The 20,240-nt window shown below is 37.8% G+C and overlaps 1 protein-coding gene across 2 annotated transcripts in view; it reads left to right on the forward strand.

The window, feature by feature from the left end:
- Positions 1-20,240, forward strand: part of il1rapl2 (interleukin 1 receptor accessory protein-like 2) — a 212,065-nt gene that overhangs the window by 39,403 nt on the left and 152,422 nt on the right. The gene's annotated exons all lie outside the window — the stretch shown is intronic.

Below are 20,240 nucleotides of genomic sequence, written 5' to 3' on the forward strand. Positions count from 1 at the left end.
GTACATTGACAGGAGGGATTGGAGGGGAACAACAGAGATCATAAGACAAAGAGCTCCTTCTTGGGTGCAGAATGGAACATGCCATGAGATGCATTCAGGAAGTAGACATTGATAGAGAGATTTTTTAGGACTACTAGGTCCTGCAACAATTTTCCAGCTATGTTAATAAGCAGCAGTAATACGCAGTTTACGATATGCAAGCTCTTAAATAAGGTGAGCCTCAGCAGATGATGTACTGCAGTGCATTCTGAAGGAAAAAAGGAAACTGGGACAGAAATAAAGAGGGAAATTTAGTGTTATTTAGAGAGACCAGCCTGAGTGTGCAACACAGCGGAGCTGCCGATGAGCGCAGCAGTGTGTGACGTTTGTGCCAAGGGGGACAGAGCCAGAGAGATGCTCAGCGTCACGTGCCTAATCGCTAATTATCCCTTCAGGTACCACAGAGGATATTTGAGGTTTGCCAAGCCATCTGGGGGAGGGCAGGGGTATGTTGGGGCCATTTGAGCCTCTTTTAAGCAAAGCATTCATTTGCAGGCATGAAGCGATGTCTCCCCTGCCTAATAACACAACGATGGAATTCTGTTGGACGGGATGCCTACGGCTCCCATAACAGATTCTTTAAGTGTAAAAACAGACTTTAATGGAGAAGCTGTCTGGCCTTTCTTTTTAAATGTATCTTTTAGAAAAGGTTTGCACAGTAAGCTGAGGTTAACACCCTCTGAATAATAGCAGTATACACAGATTCTCATTTTGACTGCAGTTATTTCACTGCTATGCTCTCAAGAAGCACATCTGATTTTTGGTCATGTATAGCTTGTAGGATTTCAGAAGGAGTGGGTTACATGTATGTACTAGAGGAAAAGAAGGAACTTACATTTTCAATTTCTCTCAATCCCTTGAGTAGATTTTACAAAATAATTATAAAATAGCTATCATGTTAGGTGTGTTGTGTATTATAGAGATAAAGATGGCATGTTTAAAATGAATTATAGTTATATATGTTTTCAGCACCATTATGTTTGCACACTGTCCCTGAAATATATATAAAAAAATTGATTCAGGATTTTCCGAATGAAATCTCTCTGTATTACATCAGTTAAGTTTCTTTCTTCCTCTGCATTTTCCTGTGTGATGCTATAGTGAAAGTTGTTTTGTTTGGCACACAGACATTAACAGGTCCTCTAGCTGAAAGCCCCCACTGCAGCAGTGTGATATGAATGCCTAGAAATACCGATCCAAAACATACTAAATTCTTAATCAGAAAGCATATGGAATGTTTTTATGCAGGAAGATGGAACTTGTGTGTGTGAAAATAAGAATACAGTTGTGCCAAAAAAATCTTTATCTGCAAAAGATAAAATTCCTGGTTACAAGATATATATGTATAAATAATTACTGTTCAGTCCAAATTGGAACAAATGTTTGGAAATGCACATGAAAGGAGCTCATTCTTAGCTGTCATCCATGCTTGGCAGCTGCTGTCAGTCTCTTTGTTGGTGTTCCTCAGCTCACTCATATCGTCTGCACATTGTAAAGATATAGTGGGGCTGGGATTTGTCAGCAGGTACCCCTTCGTACCTATCTAACATCTCACTCAGCTACATCAGATACGACAGTTCAAATTCACTGGCAGGACTTCTTGTGCAGCATTTCATTAAATGCCTAATTAATTTTTGTCATGTTTCATTTTAAGTGTGAAAGAGTCTATTAAGTAAGCAGAGTGTCTATGGGGTGCCTTGGACAAAGATCAGAATGACCTATAGAGAAGAATGAATTTACTATGAAGGACAGGTCTGTGTCTGAAGCACATTCCATTCTTTGCGCAAAGTAATGTCTTTAGAAAGAAATTCTAACAATATGGTTGTTATGGTAGGCTTTGTTTGTGTTGGTGTTTTTCATGACAATCATTAAATAATGTATTCATTTCTTGGTCATGAAGCGTACAGGAGTATTGACTTCACTTTTCTTTCCTGTGTGAGGAGTTTACTCATATGCTGAAAAAAAAGCTCAGAATTCAGTGGGGGTGCATAACAGTAGCTTGACGCCAATCTTTATTTTTACAGCCAAACTCGTTTCATTTATTCTTTTATTCTTACTATTAGCTGAATTATTAATCTTTTATTGTGAATATGCTTATATATGCATATACTTAATTTCAACTGCTACTACAGGTATTCATATTTATACATATTGACTTAGAAAATTATTAGTTCAGAACATTAGACTATTAGAATTATTCATAGTTTTCATGCTGGCGCATTTAGAAATGTATGCATATATTTATATATCTTATGTTAACCGATTATCTTACGTTATAACTCATTCAGAACACAGTCACAGCGATTGTGTAATGCACAAGGCTGTGTTCCTTTACTGTCTGGGCCCATAAAGGGGTGCGTATGTTTTGACAGAGTGCCTGGTCTTGTGCGTGAGGAGGTGAGGACCCATGGCGAGAGCCCCCCCAAGACGGGCCTCTAATGAAGCCAGTCTAATTGCGTTTTAATGTACCTGAGCCCAGCAGCTGCTCCTCCGACTGCCCCCAGACCCGGCACCGGTGCATTCGTCAGCCACCTTGCACATGACTGACACTCCCGAGCGCCCATTCCACAGCCCTGCTGGAGTTCCATCTGCCTAAAAGGTGCTCCCTGCGGCTTCCGGCAGCCTCTGGCGAGTAACATGGCGCAGGGCTGCAGCGACATGCCGGCGCCATGTATGCCCTTATTGCCCAGATTTTGGTTAGTGGACCTTTTGTCAGCATAATAACAGTTACCGTGTTTGTGCCTTATTTGCAAGTGGGTGGGTGTTGGCGATGATGATTGATCTTACATATACAGTGGATGATGATGTCACTAAATGCCCTAACTGCATGATGCACAAATCAGTCAAAGGGGAACCAATACGTTACTCAAAAGCTAATATATAATAAAATAAGTATATATACTTAATAAATATATATAAAATATTATCAATCTGAGATTGGTTAAATACAAACCTTTATCTGCTAGGTAAAAATGTTCATGAAGATTAATTGGGTCTTAAACATTTTTTTCTACAATGTGCATGCAGGGTGCATCAAAAGTAAGGAAACGCACACAAACACACACACACACACACACACACACACACACACACACACACACACACACACACACCACACACACACACACACACACACATATGAAAACGGTTTGGCAGACAGTGATCCAATTTTAGACAAGCTATGGGGGAAAGGGAAATCTATTAACCATGTGATCAACATGGCAGCCATCATGAGTGCACCATCTTAGACTCAACTTCAGTTTTTCAGATGGTAAAGTAGACGTATGACACATCAAATTGGTAGAGAATTTCACAACCTTGAAACACACCACTTTTTTTCTGGTGAAACTCTCTATGAGTTTGATGTGCCACTTCTGACACACCCTGTACTTTTATATACTCTGCCCTAAAAGCTACTAGTATAACAGTTTCTTCTAGTTTCTTCTCTGATCAGTCAGGTATGCAAGAGGCAAACATTGTATTGTACCTAAAACACCTGATCACAATCACACTGTCATCAGCGAGATGTCAAATTTTATAGCAGCAGCATTCCTCTGCTGCTTCAGAAGACCACAGACCACAGTTTCAGTGTCAGGTTTTTTTTTTGGGGATAGGTGAGGTAGCTGTCAGATATTATAACTTGATTTTCTGATATTGAGCGGTAGACACAATGTTGCAAGCTTTAAGTTAAGAGGCTTTTAAAATCATTGTCAACATTATTTCTACACATATTTTATCCAAAAGTCTGAAACACTAAAAACTAAAACAATTGAATGAAGTCCAAGCATTTTCACTGTATATCTTGGAAGCATGAAGACTCACTGCGTTATCTTTATGTCCATACATTTGACACTGAATTTATCTAGGATAAGTGAAGTTGAGTTTAAAAAAGCCTATTTGAACAGAATGATCTTTTCAAACCATGGTAAACACTTTATTTTAAACTGTGACTGTGGATTTGCCACCCACAGTCACCAAGAAGGTGGTTACCTTCTTTAATTAAGAAGTCTCCCTATTAGGATAAAACACTTGCACTGTTTCAGCTTTACAGCAATTAGAGGGCATTGATCTTCGTCGCTTTTCCAGATACTGCAGCATTGAGAACAGACCAGGGGGTAGATGGAGAGCGAAGAAACAAGTGGGAGAATGTAGTTGGAGTACAATATGGAGGACAGAAGCATTGTGGGCTAAAAGTATCAGAGAAGGGTGCAAGGCATAAGCAAGTCAGTGGTAAAATACAGAATGTATCAGTAGTTCACAATAATGACTTTGAGAAGTCAGGACCTTTTATGCATTATGTGCCAAATAATATGTTGCACTGCAGTGCAATGTGTAAGGGATAACTGTTGAAACAGGGTCCAGGTACCCTGTTTTTTTAATGTTATGTTCATTTGACTCACCCTTCCACCAACCCCACCACCACTACACTCACATACTGTATTTTCACTTAGCAAATACAAAAAAATCCAATGTTTATTTAAGCTTTTTATGCACCAAAATTCAGCCTTGTTTTACATTAGTGTGTGCCCTCTCAGACCCCAGAGAGTAATGAATACATCGCTATCCTGCTAATATGACTTTTTCATTTAAATCTTTGTGAATATACACTTCAAGTATAATATGACATTTGGTCACTGAGGCATTGCAAAGCACTATAATTTTACTAAAAATAATTTTTCACTTTTATTCAGTTAAAACTTGACATATATACATCACACTAAGTAGACATTTTTCTTTCTCCTGGAAAAATAGGAAGATGAAAAATGAAAATTTATTTTAACCTGATTCACCCCCTCACTTCCTCTGCCATTGAATGGTCTTTAAATTGGCCATTAATTGCCTTGCATTAGGAACATAGTTAAAATTATCCAGAGCTTATTGTGGCTAGCCTAAACAATTTGAGCACTCAGGATATTGCGTTGGTATGTTGGTATTCAAATTTCAGTTCAGCGTGCTGACTGTAGCCAGAAAAAGCGTTAATACATGAAAATGTAAAACGTGGAAGGTGAATACATTATAACTGGCTTACGTTATTGCATCATAAATTCATATTCTGCATCCAAAGAGGCTCCACTCCTCCACTCAGCTTTGCACATAGCTGATAAAGCTCCAGAGGACAAAGAGGCCAAAGAAAACAGCTGTGTGGGAACATTTTAAATTATAGGATGACAAGAAAGATGCTCAGTAAATCACAATATTGGTATACTATGGAAGCAAGACAAAGTGTGATGTAAGTATATGCAAGAATAGTGATCCTCATGTGGAAAGGCCCATCACGTACTCTACATATTTTCAAAAAGCTCATGGCACATTTCACTTCTTTTGTCCTCTTCTGTACATTATTCATATGACATTTCTGCTTACTGGACACATTTTGAAGCACATTAACAAACATGCTTATGGTAAGGTTATAGTTAATTAGGAGATTTTAAAGTTGTTGGTTTGAACTATACTTTTGTGAACCAGTGTTTGGACACCAAGAGCCTGTGGCATCTGTAAAGTGGTACATGGGCCAGCCCCTGTGTTTAGAGAGGGGAGCACTGCTTCAGGCATTACTGCAAGGTTTCCTCATATCTGCCGTCAGCCCCTACTCGGGAGGCCTAGTGTCCAAATCGAGATCTGACATCTGCCCTTTCATGAAAAGATTTAATGCTTTCATTACATGAGAACACATCGCTAAAGCACCCCACGCTACTACAGTTACAGTGTTCACTGTCGAGAAAGCACTACAGTTGCAGCACCTCACTATCATGACTAGGAGATAATTTTTTTTTTCATATGCAAAACATAGCATTGCTGTACCTGTTCTGCACATTTAGCAATTTAGAGTTATGTCTTTTAATGCCCTACACTCCAAGACCCATGGGTGAGACCACACCCTCATTCTTCAGTCTTACTACGTAATATAGCTTTCATGTGTATCAGTGCAGGTACTGAGTATTTCAGTGTGCTTGCTGAATAATTTGCATGAACGATATTAATGCAACAATAATCCGGGAGCTAAAGGAGTTTAAGTTTTGTGGATGAGAAATATGACCCTGACAATTTAGAACCCTGGAATTTAGCTGGATTTTTAATTCTGGTTTTTGTTATAATCCAAGACCACCATGGGCTGTGAGGTTAATTAGAAGTGAAGACAAGGCTAGGGCTTGGCACTTTAGAAATGAAACAGTAAGGGCAAAATGTCAGCTTCTTTGAATGGACTTTATTCTGCATACACAGCAGATGAAGCACCTGTTTCCTAAGAGGCATCTGGGCTCAGTCAAGCACCAGCAGGAGTCACCATTTTTCAACACCATCAGGAAAATTGCAGACCCAGTAACCTATACTTTGATTGAATGTACTTTATGGATATGCTTTCACAGTTGTCAAGTTTGTGTCAATTGTCATTTTAATATCACTCCTCAAAACATTTGTCCCTCAGCTTCTAGTAGTATGGATTTTAGAGAAGCAGCCTGTAGTTGCTTTGCATTGAGAAATGAAATAAAACATGCAGCATCTTTTATTGTTGAAGGTATCCATATGAAAATAAATTAGCAGTAAAGATACCGATTTATAGAGATAGATACAGTGTGATTTTATATATATATATATATAAAATGTGTGTGTGTGTGTGTGTATATATATATATATATATATATAGAGAGAGAGAGAGAGAGAGAGAGAGAGAGAAAGAAAGAGTAGAAGTAGTAGTAATATATAGTAGAAATATGAATATGAATTCATTATATAACAATTTAACAATTATTTGACATGGCAGTATATAGTTACAGTGTATAGTTACTTTTTTGTTAACTACTGCTACCAGCTTTTAGACATTAAAACAAGTCAGACTTATTCATTCTAAAAGGTTACGTCTCTCCCCAAAGTTGGCCAAATTCAAAGATCAGTAATTCATATTACAGCTCAGAAAAGCAGGCCATCATCGCATGCACCTTATTTTCAAGCACAGTGAGGCATAAATTGAATGTATGCTTCTGGATATACTATACTTGGAGGATAAAAGCTCCTTCAAAAGTCAATTAGACCCCAGGCAGTGTGTGAGCTCAGTGAGCCCAGCAATGGTTGAGCTCACTGTAGCTGACCTCCAGTTGTTTCAGCCAAAAAGACTACTGAAACGTTTGGAGGTCAAGAAGAGAAAGCACCCATGGGTGAATATTTTACCTAAATACTTCTGTAATATATAGAACCCTGGGGGCAATGGAGGCAACATGGCATTGTGCTCTTTGTCATGGTTTATTACAAACATCCTTAGTTTTTGTTAATTACTTTTAATGTTTTTCCAATAAAACTGTTAGCAGTCCAGGAAATTCATTCTAACAAGTCCTTACTGCATGCTGAGATGCTGGGTAGTGTGCCTCAATATAATTTCGGAGAAGGACGGGTATGACAAGAAAGAAAAAATAGAAAAGACATCATAACTGCCAGTATGTTTAATTTATCAAGCTTCTCTCAGCTTCTCTCTGGAGTCCCATTTGATTGAGACAAAAGCAGTTTGGAAATCTGCAATTAAAATGATGTAATATTTGTGTTCACACCCCCCTTGATGACATTTCCCCCTGTCTTCATACAAGCTGTACATAGTGGAAATCAAAATGTAAATCTCAAATATTGTTTACCGGCAGTGCCTTGACACCATGCGTTTGACGGAACAGAGATATAAAGCGTAAAGGTCATTTAGACACAATCGCTCTTTGTCCTGACACTTCTTGCCAGTCTTCCTGATTAACACTTTGTGTGCTTTGTCTAAAGTGAGGACTGTCTACTGAATCTACAAAGCTGCTTAATGCTGACATAGGAAGGAAATCTCGTTCAATGTTTCGGCTTTCAATAGTTCAGTAATTTTCTTTGCTATGTTTTGAAACATGGGAGTCATTGTTGAGCACTGACTCTCGGCCTGCAAAATATCTGTGTTGACGTTTCATAAAGATGTTTTTTCAAAGCTACATTTTGATATGCACAGAAGTTTCTTTTCATATGAAAACTGGAGAATTGGGGAGAATTGAAAGTAAAATGAGAAGACCTCACTGCAGTTAGTCTAAGCTGAAATCTAAACCTAATTAGAGGTGTTGTCCAACATTGCACAAGTATTTTCTCTGGCTGAGTTAATGGGTAATAGATGTATTTTTTCCATGTTTTTACTCTGCTAAGCTTTCACCTTCACCTCAATACAAGGCCTCTGACCACCCTACTGAGGACCCCAACCCTGAGGTCTCTACCTTTCTTTCTATTGACTAGGTGAGTGAGAACTTGAAAAACTCTGCACAGCCAAATCCACGGATCCTGATAGAATCAGCCCCAGACTGTGCACACCCTGCATCAGCCAGCTCTGTGGGGTTCCATAGCATCTGTTTCCTCCTTTCCCTGGGATTTCAGAAAGTGCCCCAGCTCTGGTAGATTTATTTTATAGTCCCGATACCAAATACAGGACATCCCAGCACTCTCAAGAACTATAGGCCAGTTGCTATCAATTTGTACATCATTAAGCCCTTTCTTAATGATGGTGCTGAAGCAACTCTGATCCATGGTTACCAAACATCTGGACCTCCTGGATGTCACCTACCAGTTGTAGAGCAGTTGTAGATACTGCTCTTATTTACATTCATAGGGCATACACATGCCTGGACAGGGCCAGCACTGTTGTCAGAATTATGCTCAGTGGTTTCAAGACCATCCTTCCACAGAATAATAAAAATAAAGTCAAGGCATGTATCTTGACTTGTCTCCTGAAGCATCATCTGATCAACAGATCACACTGTGTGAGGAGCCAGGAATTAATGGATCAGACTTTATCAGAGTTCCACTATCACACCAGCTCATGCCGTCTAAAGACATTGTCTGACTCCTCCATCATAGTGTGAATAGAGATGAGTCAGAGCCTAGGAGGCTGATGGAAGAACTCAACTTGTGGAACAATGAAAACCACCTGCAACCTAACATCAGTAAGACAAAGGAACTGGTGATTCAGTCGTTTCTACTCAGTATTCTTTTCTGTTTGGTTGTCTGCTGGGGAAGCAACACTAATAGAGGAGGTAAAAACAGTTAAAAAAATCTGAGTATAAAGGCCTGCTCCATCAAAGTACTGATACTGCAATGACTCAAGGCAGTGATAGAGAAGCATTTGGTAGTAACATAGAGTAACTTTAATGAACATGTTAGATTATCAAGGAACCTCACCTTAAAACCCCTACCTTAGTTATTTCAAATCAAATATCAAATCAAAATGTATTTATATAGCGCTTGATGTTGTCACAAAGCAGCTTTACAAATGTCCAAGTCCAAGTCCCCAGTGAGCAAGCCAAGGGCGACAGTGGCAAGGAAAAACTCCCTATTGCAATGACTAAGAAATGTTGAGAGGAACCAAGACTCAAAGGGGAGCCCATCCTCCTCTGGCCGACAATGGTCACCACATTAATAATAATTTTAAGAGAAAAATAAGTAACTAATAATAAAATGAAAAAATAAGTAATTCATGTCTAATCCAATTTTGTAGAGGTCCTAGTCTTGTCCCGATTGTGTGCATGTGTCCGAAACCCATCCCACAAGAAAACGTCCATTAAAGGCAACGGAGAAGTAGTTGGCTGGAGTGGAAATGTATTGAACTACAAGAGGGGACATCAGAGGGTGGTGGGAGTAGCCATGACAGCTGAGATGGGTTGAGGCTCAGTAACTTCATGACATCCTGCAAGAGAATGTCCATTAAGGGCAATGGAGAAGTAGTTGCCTGGACTGGAGGTGTGGTGGACTACAGCTGGGAACATCAGGGGGTGGTGGGAGTTGAGGATCAGTAGCATCATGATATAAGGGGTAGGTGTAACTCGGCAGAAAGAGGGACTAGATTATTTGGCATGTCCAGGCATCAGGGTGTGTAAATTAGGGAACTATAATGTGCAAAAATGAACTCCAGCGATCTAGCTATGGCAGCACAGCTAAAATAGAGCTAGAAGGAAACACAGGCATGCGGGCACGGTGGAACATCAGCACTCTGCCGCTCTCAGTCAACAAACTTGAGTGACAAGAGGGAGGTGAAGTGACAGCATCATAACATCCCAGTTTACCATAACTCTTAATGCCCATGGACCCCCAGATCTACGCCTTTACCTAATATGGGAAGTAGTTAATAAAATGCCTGACTGTACAGATAATTTTTCAGCCTAGCCTTAAATATTGAGACTATGTTTGAGTCTTGAACTTTTACAGGAAGGTTATTCCATAGTGTGGGAGCTTTATAGGAAAAGGCCCTGCCTTTTCTTATTCTTGGTAGTAGTAAAGAGCCTGCACCTTTTGAACTGAACACACATGGTGGCTCATAATGCACTCTAAGAGATCTTTAAGGTACTGTGGGGCAGTTCACTCAGTGGTTTGTAGATTATTAGAAGTATTTAATAGTCAATACAAAATTTTACTGGGAGCCAATGTAAAGTAGCTAAGATAGGAGTGATGGGATTACATTTTCTACTTCTAGTAAGAATTCTGGCTGCTGCATTTTGCATTAGGTTGAGCTTGTTTAGGCACTTAATGGTACAGCCATAAAGTAAGGCATTACAGTAGTCCAATCTTGAAGTAATAAATGCATGGATTAGCATATCTGCATCATGTGAGGAGAGAATGTTCCTAATCTTTGAAGTGTTCCTAATGTGGACAAGGGCAGTCCCAAATATTATTTGCATGTGCTTCGAAAGAGACTGGGATCCATAATAACTCCAAGATCTTTAACTGTTAGAGATGATGTAATTGGGAAACTATTGGGGTTCACTGAGTAATTAGAGAGTGAGGACCTAGCTATCTCTATTAGAAGCACGTCTGTTTTGTCAGGATTAAGTGAAAGAAAGTTCCTAAACATCCAGTGTCTGACATCCTTTATTCCTTCATCAATAATACTAAGATGATATATGTCCTCTAGTTTGGCTGAGACATATATCTGAGTATCATCAGCGTAGCAATGGAAACAAGCACAGTGTTTACGTATAATGTCACCTTGAGGTAGCATATATAAAGGAAAAAGCAAAGGCCATAGAACAGATCCTTGTGAGACACCATAGCTAACCTTTCTAAGATTGAAACCAGGAAAGGGCTATTCCTCTAATCCCAACAACATTTTTGAGTCTATCTAGTAAAATGTTGTGATCAATCATGTCAAATGCAGCACTCAGATCAAGCAATATTAGCAAAGAAATAACCCTGGTCAGAAGCCAACAACATGTCATTAACTACTTTAATTAATGCTGTTTCCATACTGTAATTAGGTCTAAACCCTGACTGGAAGACTTCATGTATCTGGTTCTGATTTAGATATGATCTTAACTGCTGAGCTACAGATTTTTCTATGATCTTGGAAATAAATTAAAGATTTGAGATTGGCCTGTAGTTTGACAGCTGGCATGGATTGAGGTTAGATTTTTTGATAAATGGTCAGATTACTGCTAATTTGAATGATTTAGGAATTTAGCCAAGGTTCAAGGAGGAGATTATTAAATTTAGTAAAGGTTCAATTACTTCAGGTTCTTGACTAGGGGTAGTGGATTCTAGAGTTGTTTTTGGCTAGTTTGTTCTGATCTCTGATTAATATTCTTAATGTTATCTCTAATGTGCTTAATTTTCTCATTAAAGAAATTCATGAACTCATTACTACTGTGTGATGTTGTAATCTGTGCATTGGTGTCAGTTCTATTGCTAGTTAGATGTGCAATTGTACTAAAAAGAAGTCTAGGATTATTTTTGTTATTTTCTATTAGGGTCAAGTGATAAGATGTTTGAACTGTAATAAGTGCTTTTCTATAATTGGAAGGCTCTCCTTCCATGCAAGCTTAAATAATACAAGTTTAGTGTGATGCCATTTACGTTCTATTTTTCAAATTATTTGTTTTAAATTGTGAATGTGATCATTATACCAAGGTAATACATTTTTGTCCCTAATTGTTTTATTCTTAAGTGGAGCAACATCATTGAGTGTGCAGAGGAATACTGATTTTAAGCATTCATTTATTTGAGCAAGTTCTATGGGGTTTGAGGGTATCCTAGTTGCAAATGATAAGTCTGGGAGATTCACAATAAATTTAGTTAGCGAGGTGAGGTTACTATATTGTGGCTCATATGTAATTCAAATGAAATTAGGGAATGGTCTGAGATGGCATCTGACTGGGGTAGTATAAATACATTCTCTATGTCTACACCGTATGTCAGTACTACGTCAAGTGTATGTCTACCAGAGCGTGTTGGTTCTCTTATACATTGGGTGAAACCAATTGATTCTAATATAGAACTCATAAATCATATCTCATAGCTCAGAAAAAAAAAATGTTATGCTTAAGATACATCATGTTAGCATTTTTTGATCCATTTTGAGAAAACAACATATGATGCATTTTGGCTTTGATGGCAGTTGAGCATTTAAAGCTGCTGAGAGTCTGAGAAAAGCACCACACTATAATTTCTTGAAAATAACTCTGCTTTCCTTTAAATATAATAAAACATGTAAACCCAAGTAGCCACAAAATAAGGACACCCAATTTTTTAAATATCTGCTTTCACGAAATATGTCTTCATATTCAACTTTTACATTTAAAATGTAATCTATTCACTTTACATGAGGATAGCTGACTCTGCTTGAACAGAACTCTATCAATATGTGATGTTAGCAGAAAGGGGACCATATTTGATATGGGGGTTTTACCTATATTGCCTTTGGCTTTATCATTCAGCTTTCCCTTGATATCTCCAAGATCCCATTTCAACCCATTATGATGGGTAATTCATAAGCAATGCTGCATATTATCTCCTACTGAATGAGTAATTTATTCTACACTTCTTTCTCAGCAGGTAATATTTCAGGTGGATGACACATCAGTTGCTATCAAAATTTAAGTTCTTCAAAAAGCTTTTAGTCACAGAGTCTCCTGTCATAACTCAGGATGATTAAAACCATTTTTAATAGACCTGCTTGTTGACTGTTGATCAGATTAAACAGATGAATCAGATTGTTTGACACGTCATATAGGAATGCTGTGAACTACAGCAACAATATTTCTATTTATAACCACACACACACACACACACACACACACACTCACACACACACACACACTAAAATTAACAGTAGAGGTACATTTAATTTCAAGCAGTCACCTTACCTACCACAACAATAAAGGTGCCTAAGATGCATAGATTTTTTTTAAACAATGCTACTCTTCTTTTAAAAAGAAGCCATTTTCTGTGTCTCTGGGACCAGACTGCTTCCGTTTATGGTATCATAGCTTCAAAGAATATTGTGAAATTTCTCTACCAACCATTACATATGTGTGGCAGTAAAGACCTGCAGACATTTTAATTTGAAACCTAAGAAAATGGTCCAGGTGCATTGAATAAATTTGAAGTGAACTGTTGGGTTGGTACATATATTGGAGCCAATGAAGTGAATAAACAAAGGGAATGGATAAAACAGCCAAGGCCACAAAAATTAGTTAATGAGACCAGACTGCAAAGAGATGTGACATCTCTCTATCTTCCCCCTCCCAAGTGGAAAGCTCATATCTTCATATCATAATCATTAGATCACCGATACATTTCCTCCAGGGGAACAGAAGAAAGCAATGTTTTCAAATTTGAATTTAATGCACTGACATGATGTTCCACTATGATACAGTGCCCTCCGGAATTACTTGCAAGCTTAGTACAGATGAGCAAAGAAAAAGGTATGAAAAAAGAAGCATTGTTTATCAGTTTATCTTATAATGAACATTTGAAAAAAGAGAAGTGTGTTGTTAAAAATGCTAGGGTTGTTTCTGCATTACACACTATTTCTATACCAAACTGGCTTTTAGTGACTTTTAGCTGCCAATTTCAGGCATTTGTTGAAATGCTTAAAGCAGAGTGTTTCTTTTAAATACTTTTTGCCATTTAGTTGGTAGCTCATCATTAGAGATTAGTTTTGGGGACTAGAAAACACCAAGATGCAAGCAGCTTCTGCAACTCTGGGCCTTAGAGACAATTGTGCCCCTTTAGCCATCCTTCTTACTGTGGAAGAGGGCAAAATTCCCTGTTTCATCCCTCTTACTTTTTCTTGCCCGCTCTCTCTTTCTTTTTCTTTCTATCTCTCAGAGGTCATTAATCAGCTTTGCCAGCAAATTGCAAAGGGTTTACAAATCTAAGGATTAAATCAGTGATGTAACTAACAATAATGAACATGTGTAGACATTTCTCACATGTATTATCAATTGTGTTTCAGTAACAGACGAAAGGTCAGTGGGATCGTTAAATATGATTTATCTAATTTAAACTTCTGATGTTAAACACAGACTATGTTTACCACTTTGAAATCAACAATGAAGGACTCAGTGAGTCATTTTCATTTGTACAAGTCAATGTCAGTTATGTTCACCAAATATGGTTTCGGTGTGAATATGGACACTGTCACTCAAATCTCTCTCTATGAATTCAGCAGTGCGTTGCTCTTACCCCATCTTTTCAGTGAATAGAATATTGAGAATTAAAAGCTAAATGCTAAAGCGTTTTCAAGCTAATGCTTGAAAACATTCATATGGTCCCCAAACCTCTTCAAAACACAGTAGGCAACCCTGAAGAGCAGCTCCGGCGGAAATTCTCATTGAGAGATCAGTCTTTCAAACTGTCTGCCCTTTTATTCCCGCCTACAGTAAATTTGTCTGTGTATGTCCCCAAACAGCATCTCAGGTGGCACAGAAACAATGTATTTAATTTGAATCAGCACTTTTGAAGCCAATGCCTTCTGCTTTGCTCTCCCTGTGAACCGTGGGAAACAGTTTGCGGAGCTCACCAACAGACGAAAGCCGAACGCTGACATAGAGGAGAAATGTTTTCTTTGGCAGGGCAATGATTGCCTTCGGTTGTTAACGTTCTGAGCTTGGATCTGCCCCTGGCATATCAATGCACAGCGGCGCAATAGTATTGGAGTAACCTGAGATAAAGGCGAGTGTGTAAGGTTTTTTGTTGATACTGTTTGATGCGGTGTCATTCAGCGAGCAAAGGATATTAAGGTATGAGGGTCACCTCCAATCCTTGAGCGGCATCCTTTGTGGTTTCACTCACAACCCACCCACACTGCATCCTAAGGTTGTGTCTTATGTGTGCAGATATAGAGGCGTCTGCTGAGAGGATACAGTAATGTAAAAAGAGGTTGTAAGAATACTGATTGTCATAGATGAAGCTGTACTCATTCTTCAGCACAGCTTCATCTGAACTGAAATATGAAAACTTCAGTACAAGAGATTATTGTGAGTCCACATGCATTGTAAACACCTTGGAGATTTTAGGATATGATTATTATCATTTTAGTGTTTGTGAAGCTTGGACTTTCCCTTTTAATTCATACCTTTCAGTCATCAAAGACAACACCTTCACAGAAATATTTAAAGTGATCAGCACTGAGATATTGAGATGGTAGACATAGATTCTAATAACATGTATTTGAAGGTTTACACATATAATACAATGATGCTTGATTGTGTGTATGCAAATGTATGTTTATGTAGATGTGCTGTGCAAACTTGACAGTCATTATCTAAACTTTTTTTCACACTGGTGACAAATCAGGTGCTCAACAACCTAAGTGCTTAAGTTGCTTACGAATGGCTGTTTAAACTAGATTACATGCATCATTGCCGCTACAGTGAATGCCCTTGGTTATTTGAGATGGACAAAAAGCAAAAGAGGAATAATTACCCAGTGTCCCCCTGTAAATTTAGCATAGATCTTGAAGTTTTGTGTACATTTGGGGTAATTGATTTCCTTTTTTGTTGTTCCTTTTTTTTTTTTTTTTTTTTTTTTTTTTTCAAATAGTGTGTTATAGCATATCTGGCATATAGCAGTGTTGATATTTGATCACAGATTGTTGTGACAGGTTTTCTTTCAAGAAAAGTAGTAATAAAAGTTCAACACTTGTGAATATAAGCCATAGAGCTTTTGTAGCCATCTCTGCTTTGAAGTTGATAAACAAATAAATCAATGGACAGTGGAAACCATTACCATGGAGAGAAAATCACTTAAGTCCTACCCGCATGGAATTAGGATCTCTGGCATCATTGGTAATAATTACTGAGGTCAGCAATCATTACCAATACTGATTGTCCACTTAGACAGCTCTGTTAACTTATAAACACAATAAGAAATGTGATACTTAGGAATGTAAGTATGGTTATACAGGCATAGCAGCTCAGTCTGTTGGTAGTGATACTAATGTGGATAATGAATTGAATGTTGTGTGAATAAGGCTTCCACTTCCTTCTTGGTTCAATCCAATAAACTTATTCTCTTCTGTTTTACTTTACTTTTAATACTCAGTATCAGTATGTTTTGCTTGAATTGGGCGCAGTCCAAATGAGACAACCCAAATGACAAAAGTAAGCTAAGCTTCCTTTGCTTACTATCTTTACACATATTTAACTTGCTTTCTGTTCTTTTTGTAATCATTCAGTTTCATGAGAGGTTTATGACCTCAGCCTGGAGGTCACTTAATACATTTTAGGTCAAGTATTTTCAGTGTAACATTATGGGACAAAAAAAGGATATAACTGCTGTCAAATTACCACTCTTGAGAAGGACTACAAACTAAATATGGCTATTAGGCTTTGGCTTGTACAACTTACAGCCATTTCTGAGGTCAGAGAAAGTAACTGAGAAAAGAATAATTAGTGAACCCTTAGATATTACTTGGATTTTAAGCCTGATTAGCTTGGTTGAAACACCTGATTTGAGTAACCTCATCAAAATACACGATTATCCAAGAGGTTCTCCCATATATTTTAACAATGTTTGTAATAGTTAAGTTTTTAATGAAGATATAGCATAACAAAATTGGTGTGTAATTTTGCAAAATAAACTTCTTTATTAGATGTTTTGTTAACCATACCTTAGATGCAGATTAAAGCTCAGTTTTCCAAAAGCATCATAAAACAAAGATCATCTTAAAATGGTAGAGCAGCTGTTACACTGAACACGCTCTCCTTGATTTGAGATAATCTTAACAATATGATTATTTTGGGAAATGGGTCTCAGCTCATTTTAAGAGCAGTTCTTGCAGAAATTCCAAAAATTCAAACATTTTCTTACAATAATACCTTGTCTGACCTCTGAGCTCTCTGCATTCCCTCTCACTGCTGCATAAGTGTACAAAATCATACTTGCTCATTTCTATTAAATTAAATACATTATTATACCTCCCAGGTGAAGGGTAACCCACTCTGCACCAAGAACAATGTTACTTGTTTCTTGCAAGCAAGCCATGCTCATTGTAATACAAATGGAAAGAACATTATTAATCTAAATATTAATCTAATAACAATGACATTCTCTTCCACAACAGTTAATATCCTTAGTTCTCAATGTTGCACATACAAAAAGGATATGCAGATCAGGTAAATGCATTAAAAAGATCACTCAAAAGTAGAAGCAGCAGCAGATGCATCTTCTTTTTCTTAACTTTCTTCTTCTTCTTTTGTTTATTATTATTATTATTATTATTATTATTATTATTACAAGAAATGCACATGTAGTGGACTGCATACCTGTACAGTTGTTAATTCCTCAAATGCCATAAAAGGGTGCTTTTGATTAATTAGACTTATTACAGTGTTCCAGACAAACAATATCTCTTCTCCTACACTGAGACATTCATTCTTCAGATAATTCATTTATCTTACAGTAATTTTTAGTTATATGAATTCAACACAAAGAAATTACCATTTCTCATGGTTATCTCGTGCTCCTGAGCATCTTATAGAAATCACTTTCTGAATTAGATCATTCATTAGTATAATCCCCATGAGCAAACATATTAAAGTTAATGCATGTAGTACTTATAATTCTCAGTTAATTACTGCGATTGTGTCATAATGAATTCCTCCAATTTGCATTGGTAATTGAGTAACTGCACATGGCAATGGCAGAAGAAAACAGCGATTTGATAGATCTCTTCGAATTTAGAAGTGTCTAACTCCTGTTCAGTTTACATGCTAAGGTTAGGCTAATGGGTCAGACCATCAATCTTGAAAAATCACATTCACAAGCTATCAGTACCCAGAGACATAGCTTAAATGTTTGCATTTGTATGCACATACAGTGGATAGCACAGGCAGATTTTGTGCTGAGAGAGCTGTTGTTTAAGGTGACTGAGCTTCTGTTATATCTATCATCTTTGATAGTATTGGAATAGACAGCTAGCTGAATACATGGTTATACTATAAAATATTACTTATTTTCTATGTAATTGTGAATATTTGCTTCAGTAATTATATAGAAAACTGGTAATTGTGTCAGTTGGTATTTATTTATGCCCATAGATGCTGCTGACAGCAGCATGTGGGATTGGATTTAAGGTAAGAGTTAGCTTTACCTTCTGTTAGCTTCACTTTTCTATCCTATCTGTTATAACAGAAGCATTAAGTCCATTTAAACTTTATTTGCTGCTTTACTATGACTGCATAACCAAAGGACTCTGTTCGTTTGCAGTCTGCTCATGTGTTACTGTGTTTTGTGTGGAACTGAGCTATCATATATTATGATTGTCTTGCTTGCCACTACATTTCTTCAGTGTGATCATTTAATCTCCAGCTGATTGCAGAGTATATGGCTGACTGTATGGTGGAGGGGGATGGTAGTGAGTGTGGAGGGGTGAGGGAGGTCGATGTGCTGACTCTTCTCATGTACTGCTAGTCTCTTAAGCTCTGACTCAGAGCTCTGCTGTCTTATTCTGTTTGTTTGTTTGTTTTTCATGCACCCAAAAAATCAATGGCAGATGCTAATTAAAATTGGTCCCTTTTATCCTGTGTTATCGGGAACTGAACGGAACTGAACACTTGTTTTCCTTTTCCCAGCCTAAAATATTGCTGTGGTCTTTTTCTTTGATACCATTATTGATACTGTTAGGTTTTCTGCCTCAGTAGCTAGGAGCAGTGTGTGGTTCACTTTAATTAGGAGGATACAGTGGGTGACAGCCAAGCCAAGATTGTCCCCTTTATTCAGCACTGGCTCTGGTCTAAGCAGGGTACTAATATCCTACTAAATATAAGCAGTCTTTGAGGACTAATGTTTAAAAATTAACTATCAACAGCAGCTGGCATTGAAATATGCTGAACTAAAGACTCATGAAACTTTCATGGAGACTGAATTTAGTGTCATAGGACCAAAAAGTGATGTTAAAAATTAATCACATCAGCTGATTTCCTGTGCCCTTGGACTCAAAAAGCTGAATCACATCTTTTCAAGAATTGCATTTGCTATGCTAGCATAATCTAGTGAAGGGGTTGTGACCTGCCTGTCACATCCAAACATGTAACTTACACAAAGACTGACAATGGGAGCCTCTATGAATGCCTGGGGAAGAGATTTAAATGCCGTGGGAATATAGTCTGATTACAAACTTGTAGTAGCAGTGTGCTCATGTTGGAATGATGCTTTTTTCATTCTCTCCTACCATCCTTCTCTCTCTCTCTCTCTCTCTCTCTCTCTCTCTCTCCATCTCTCTCTCTTTATCTGCAGTAGGTCATTCTATCTCCTCTTCTACACAAAAACAAAGCACACACACATCAAGATTTTGCTCAGATTGTCACTCAGTCTGCCCTATTCCTCAATATTATTCTGTTCCATTTCAAAGGTCATATTGAAATTAGAGACAGGAAATGAGTACCATATTGGCTCTGTTATTATGGCTTTGGACAGTTACTGTAACTAACTGAAGTATTGCAAGATAACACATAAGAAAAGCCAGGGGAATACTCGATAGATTTTTCTTTCCTTTGAGCATTTGGCCAGAAACGTTTGATTATGATGATTTGGTTATTTGAAAATAACCTAGTATTTTAAATAACCAACATTTTTAAAATATTTATTATAGTACCTTTCTCAGACTCAATGATGCTTTACAGATAGTTATCAGCTTTTACAAACTCTCACACACTGATGAGAAGCAGCAGCCAAATTGCACACAGCATACTCCCTATCAGCCCCTGGAGGACTGCATCAGGTGTAGTGGAATGGGAGGAGGTTAAGATCAGGACAGAGCAACAACCATCACAGAACATACATGCACACATTCATACAGGACAAGTTAGAATATCCAATCAACCTAGCCTCCACATTTTTTGACTGTGGAAGGAAACTGGAGACCACCAAAGGAAACCCACACCACACCAGCACAGGGAGAACATGGAAACTTCACCCAGATAGGGATT

This window comes from Electrophorus electricus, chromosome 16 (genome assembly GCF_041902795.1).
Source record: "Electrophorus electricus isolate QZ-2024a chromosome 16, ASM4190279v1, whole genome shotgun sequence".
In the NCBI taxonomy this organism is placed as follows: Eukaryota; Metazoa; Chordata; class Actinopteri; order Gymnotiformes; family Gymnotidae; genus Electrophorus; species Electrophorus electricus.